This window comes from Pelobates fuscus, chromosome 2 (genome assembly GCF_036172605.1).
Source record: "Pelobates fuscus isolate aPelFus1 chromosome 2, aPelFus1.pri, whole genome shotgun sequence".
Classification (NCBI taxonomy): Eukaryota; Metazoa; Chordata; class Amphibia; order Anura; family Pelobatidae; genus Pelobates; species Pelobates fuscus.
The window spans coordinates 362,484,633-362,491,640 of NC_086318.1; positions in this window are offsets into that span (position 1 = coordinate 362,484,633).

Sequence of the window (7,008 nt, forward strand, 5' to 3'; positions counted from 1 at the left end):
ATAGAGGTACTCAGTTGGGGTGCCAGGTGATCCGTTACAACCACTGTAGTGCCAGGAAAACAAACTTGTTTTCCTGGCACTATAGAGTCTTTAGGTCCCCCCCACCCTCAGGGTCCCACTCCCGCTGGGCTGAAGGGGACTGAAGGGGTTAAACACTTACCTTTCTCCAGCGCCGAGCTCCCTCGGTGCTGGGGAACTCTCCTCTCTCTGCCGACGTCAGCGCTGAATGCGCATGCACGGCAAGAGACGTGCGCGCATTCAAACAGTCCATAGGAAAGCATTTCTCAATGCTTTCCTATGGACATCCAGCGTCTTCTCATTGTGATTTTCACAGTGAGAAGCGCGGAAGCGCCTCTAGCGGCTGTCAGTGAGACAGCCACTAGAGGCTGGATGAACCCTAGTGTAAACATAGCAGTTTCTCTGTAACTGCTATGTTTACAGCTGCAGGGTTAACCATAGATGGACCTGGCACCCAGACCACTTCATTGAGCTGAAGTGGTCTGGGTGCCTGTAGTGGTCCTTTAATTTTATAGCATGACAGGAGGCTTCATATTTGCTTAAGTCTCTCTCTTTACTAGAACTCCACAGCAGCACATTAACATAGAAATAAAAACACCAGAGACAAAAAAATCATGAATCTATAAAAGGCTTCTCCCAACTAACTATTTCCTCTTTCTTTGCTGCTCCGCAGACAGTACAGGTCAGAATACCACTGCCTCCTGTTATATATGGGTGGTTGTGGATATTTTACTGTATTTATATGTTTATTACTGTATTGATTTATTTGTTTAGACAAGAGGGTATTTTTGCATCTACCTACTTAGTGCTGTAGGGATTGATTAATTTAGCTATCTGCATTTTCTTCACCTACCTGCTTAGTGCTGTAGTGAATGCTTGATTGATTGATTTACTCTGTTTTTCTGCATCTACCTTCTTATGGCTGCAGGGATTTATTTGTTTAGAATGTGTTTACCTTCCTACTGCCATTATGATTTATTTATTTAGATTGTATTTTTCTGTCCCTACTTTTTTTGCTGTAGGGATGTATTTTCTCTTATGACTTTTCTGCATTTTCCTGTTTTGGGCCCCCATGTCTGGGGATCGTTTTTTTCTTAGGTTTGGGGGTGGGGGGGGGGGGGTTCCTTTTTTCCCTCCCTCCCTCTACCTTTTCCAGGTGGCTTTGCCGCCTTCACTTTTTGTCCGTTTTGCGGCCGCCGGGACCCTGGAGTAAGACTCTGGCGGTCCCACGTGTTGGAGCAAGATCCTCTGCTTCCACACCCCACCCGACCCACGCTTCTGCTCGCGGTATATCTGCTCCCATGGCGTGTGTGTGGGGGGGTTACCTTCCCATGCAGTTACCAGACTTACCGCATTAGTTCCGTCGATGGCAGGCACATGTGCTGTAGCTTTGACTGGGACTTAGCTATGACTTGGGCGCATTGCACCCTCAGGCTGTCCTGGCTTTGTGCCCCATGTGGCTGGCAGGGTCGGCTACTGGGGACTATAGTGGATGCTATAGATCACAGGCATGCTATATAGAGATGTGCACAACCCCTCAAGGGTTACAGGCACAACTGGCAGTGTTACCACTTATACTCATCTCCCCCCCCCCCCCTTTTTTTTGTTTGTTCAGATGATTGCTTGCAGCACTCTGTTTTATCATGTTGACCAATGGAGCAACTCTTGTGAGGTAACTCAGTTGGTGAGTTCCCTGACTACAGGTGTACTCAATATGCAAGTTCACTATTTACAGAGTGTCAGGCACTATTTAACTGAAGCGTGTTATCTACAGTTACACAAGGGAATGCTAGGTACAATCACACAGTAGAATGCTATGTGCAGTTACACAGTAGAAGGCTATGTACAGTTACACAGTAGAAGGCTATGTACAGTTACACAGTAGACGGCTATGCACAGTTACACAGAAGAATGATATGTACAGTTACATAGAAGAATGTTATGTACAGTTACATAGAAGAATGTTATGCACAGTTACATAGGAGAATGCTATGTACAGTTACATGGAAGAATGCTATGTACAGTTACATAGAAGAATGCTATGTACAGTTACATAGAAGAATGTTATGTACAGTTACACAGAAGAAGGCTATGTACAGTTACACAGTAATATACTATGTAGTTACATAGAAGAAGGTTATGTACTGTTACACAGAAGAGTGTTATGTACAAATACACAGAAGAATGTACGTACAGTTACACGGAACAGTGTTATGTACAGTTACACGGAAGAGTGTTATGTACAGTTACACGGAAGAGTGTTATGTACAGTTACATCGAAGAGCGTTAGGTACGGTTACACAGAAGAGCGTATTGTATGTTTACACAGAAGGATGTTATGTAGGCTGCACAGAAGAGTGTTATGTACAGTTACACCGAAGAAGGTTACGTACAGTTACACAAAAGAGTGTTAATTACAGTTACACAGAAATGTGTTATGTGCTAATAATCTGAAGAAGTGTTATGTACATCTTAGTGAAAGGTACAATTTATCGGAAGAATGGAATGCGCAGTTCCTCACCTGTACATCTCTGAAGGTCCTGAATTGTCTGTGCCCCAGGACTTGGCCGGCTTTGTCCGTGCCTTACTGATTGGCCTGCTTTGTCTGTGCCCCATTGATTGGCCTGCTTTGTCTGTGCCCCATTGATCTGGCCTGTGCTGTCTGTGCCAGAATGTCTGCATGCCAAGCCTACTGCCACATACTCACGCTTGTGCATTGCATGCGCTGCCCAACTTGCCTCGGTCACTATATGGGGTGCTGCCCCTATCTCCCTGCCGGTGACTCTTGTCCTCTATACTCCTTGAGGTTGCTTTGCCTGGGACCGCAGCACAGGAGAACCCTTATCTGGGTTAACAGCGCAGACAATGACTACTATGGCAGTGACCGCCTGTCAGGATCGGGACAGGGATCCAACACGCAGAATACAAACAGGAGATAGGTACGTATACCGGACTTTAGAATGGCCGGACTAACGTAAGGAGAAAGCAAAGAATGGTCAGAGACAAGCCGAGGTCGAGGGAACGAGAGAGCAGGTAAGCGAGAGACGAGCCGAGGTCAAAGGACACGAGAGATAAGCAGGAACGAAAGTACAAGCCGAGTCAGAACCAAATAGACAATAGTAATAAGAGCACTGAGTGACCAGACAAGCTAGAACCACGACAGGGCAATGAACCATTACACACATCCCTCTTTTATACCTTGGTTCTTTAATTGATGACTCCGCCCTTGCCGAGCCCTGATTCGTTGTTCAGAACTAGATTGACAGGTCGGGATGTGATTGCCATCATGACGTCGGCTCCTGAGCGCCGTGTCATAAAAGGAAGCGGGGCTATCGCGGCCGGCGTGTGAACGGCTATGAGAGCTGTGAGGATTGGATGAATCAGCCCCCCTGAGAGGACGGCCATTTGAAAGTCTAACCTCCTCCGAGGTAGAGACTTCAGGTACCCTGACACCGCCTCCGTGGAATTAGGATTCAGCCAGGGTCCTCCCTTAAGCTTATCAGGAGCGTAACGCTAGAGGGCCCACCTTTAAAACGGCAGTCGACTTGAATGAGTCAGACTCTCCTTGAGAAGAGCAGGCAAGTGCTCATGAGCGCTACTGGAAGGGTGAATGCCCTGAACCAGGCTCCCGGAAAGATAAGACTCCGAGGAGCGGCTAACCCCTCTGCAATCGGCCAGACGGCCTGCCTATATGGCGCGGGGGAGGCGATGACCACCGGACGCGGCAGTGACCACCTTCTTAAAAAGGCAGACGACTTGGAGGAGTCAGACTCTCCGAGTGGAGAGCAGGCAAGGGCGCATAAGCACTACGGGTAGGGTGAAGGCCCGGAACCAGACGCCCCGAAAGATTAGACTCCAGAGAAGTGTCTAGCCCTGATATGATCAACCTTGACAGCCAGACGACACTGCCTATGTGGCACAGGGGTGAAGGTCCCCGTAACCCCCCACCATGGCCGCCCTAGCTGAATGGCGGGCGGACCGGTTCCCCTCGGAGGGAGAGGACGATGGGGGTGTGGATTATGATGAGGGCCCCTAGTGGCACCATGAGATGTAGAACAAAGTCCACTACAGGGGCCCCAACGTCCTTGGAAGAAGAGGTCATCTCGTGTATCGCCTTAAACGAACCCCTGTTCGACCCTCGATCCATTGCTCACCTGGTTTCTTTGGAATGGTCTCTGCCCGATCACCTAGCACCATCGGTGCATTTATGGGCCCGTAGACTGCTGGCTTGAGAAGCCCGCAGGATAATTTGAGCGGTATTCCCAGCCGGGCTCCCAAACAAAGTAGCCGCAAACCCAGACTTAGACCCCGATGGGGCACTGCGGTTTTGCTGGTTAAGCACCTGTCTAGTATTCAGGAGATCCTGAGAGCGGCCCACTGCAGTGCCTATACTATGAAGTCCGCACTGGCAAGCCGATTGTTCTCCGCTACACGAGTTGTGCTAGCAGAACATACGAGGAAGTATAAGAGGTGTCCTATTTTTACATGGAAATACTTGACGGAGGCTTATCTCAGCTCCAACCCGTACCTTTTATAGAGGGATTGGACCCTTGACCCGGAATTTCACACTTACCTCCGCTTTCGGATGACATCCCAGACGGGGCCCCGAGTCTTGGGTGGCAGATGACCCTATCCTAAACGCAATTTGAACCGCTGGAGGTGCCTGGGATAAAGTGATCTGAGCCCCTCGGAGTCCCGGCACGAGTCTACGATTGAACGTATATTCATTAGTTGCTTTGAATTAGACGCGGCCCTCATAAACTTCTAGGGACCGCGGGGCCCAGTTCTGGTAAGGTGGCCTCTATTTTCTCCCTGGTGAGATAGGTATCTTGTGCATCAGTCATTTGGGCGACATTACAACCTGGTTGGCAGGTTGAGAGGAATTGAGGACATTCAGGAATACCAGAACTATCTGAAGAGATCTTTCTCGTTTTCCATGCGTTGGGACCTGGAAGCGACTCTTCATCGATATAGGACATCTTGCTGTACGGTCTACCTGGACGGGCTTGCCGGAACCCCTGCGAGGTACCTCCCAGACCGAAAGGTCAGACGCTCCCTGCGTTTTCCCTGGATTTCGTTTTTTTCAACGAGGGAAATATCGACCTCCTCTACATCTTAAGGAATGGAGTCCTGGAGGGCGGATTGGACACAAGGGGGTGCCTCCTATGCTCTCCACTGCCCGAGTTTCTCGTACGTATGGAATAGTTTTCTCTGGGAGGACCCGGCATCAAGACTTTAGTCCACGGAGGAGCACCCATCAGGCCCCGACCAGTTCAGCTGGATGACGGACCTGTTTGCTCAGCGATGTACGCTTCCCTCAAGGAGTGTTCGACATGGAGACACGGACGAGTCTCCTCCGTTTGTTTGATCTCAGGACCTTTCTACAGGTGCCTCGGTCTGCAGTTCCTGGATTCCCTGGATCCTTGCTCATTTGATCTCGGGGATAGTGAGACTTTGGTCTGCATGGCGACCCTGACGTACTTGGGTCTGGTACGGATCTCCTAATTTTGCTACCGCTTTTACAGGGTTCGGGTATTGTTTGGTCACTTTATTACCGAGGACTGCCATATCAATTAGATTAGGTAGCGCGTACAACTGTTGTCAGCGGGCCTCGCTCTGCTTAGAATTCCCTTTACGGTTCCTGAGGATGGGTATTCATCTCCCCAGGGGGTACACACATTTTTGTCATGCTCCTATGGTGGTTTCTGTCCGGTTTTGTCCATTCACTGATTCTGGATTTATTTAAGTTGTTATACCTTGTTTTTTCTTTCAGATGGGTTCGGTGGTTCGGACCTCAGTTGTCCATCAGCCTTAGTCAGACCCGAGGGTCATATTATTACTTTGGTAGTGCTCCCACCTTTAGGCGGTGTTCGACGTCACCGTTTGTTTAAATGGTTCTTCCCTTTTTCTCGTCCTTCATGTACCGCTTGGTTGTGGTTGGCATTGGCGGGGCGTATAGGTTTTTTCGGTTCACTTCAGTCCGTAACACTGCGACTTCAGGTACCAACATGGCGGGCGTTTTTCTCCAAGACACTGTACCCTTTCCTGCCGGTTACGAGGAGCTATCTTCACAGAGTTTAGGTTGGTACGGCGGATCGTGTTTCTTTGGTCTTTGCTGTCCGAGCGTTAAAACAGCAAATATGAAGCCTCCTGTCATGCTATAAAATTGTAGATTATACTTGTTTTAGTGTAACTATAATCTTAATTTTATTAATGACAGGAGGCGAATATTTCCCTCCCAGTTTCTCCCTCCCTTTGTTGTTTGTTGTTTTGACTGACTTGTTGTTTATTCACCTGGTCTCCTGGGCTAGGTTGGTTATCTGGGGGACTTGGGGTTTATCTGGGATATGGTACCGTCAGTATTTTATGATGGGGATTCAGGTTTTTTCACTTTCTGGGATATTATACTGTCAGTATTTACGATGGGGATTAATGTTTTCTCAGTACATTTCATTCGCTAATCAGTGTTTTCGACTCTGTTTCTCTTGTTTCAGTTTAATGGTTTGGCTACAGTTCTTAGATCCGACTACTCTACAGGATAAAGGTCAAGGCTTCACCCACTGGTTCCACGGTTTCTAGTTCGCATTGCATTCATCGTTATGTTATGTTTGTTTCTCCTGTTATTGTATTTGTGGTGTATTGTTCATGTACTTTATTTGCCCAGCGGGAAAGAGAAAATAGTTAGTTGGGAGAAGCCTTTTATAGATTCATGTTTTTTTTGTCTCTGGTGTTTTTATCTCTATGTTAATGTGCTGCTGTGGAGTTCTAGTAAAGAGCGAGACTTAAGCAAATATTTGCCTCCTGTCATTAATAAAATTAAGATTATAGTTACACTAAAGCTAGTATAATCTACAATTAATATTGCAAACTGGCAGACGTAAAACAAGTGAACAGGGTGATTAAAACTACCACCAGTGCAAACAGTGTAGCACTTACAAAACAACTTACCCTAATAACTGAAAGGATAATAAAGCAGTTTGCTAAATAGAA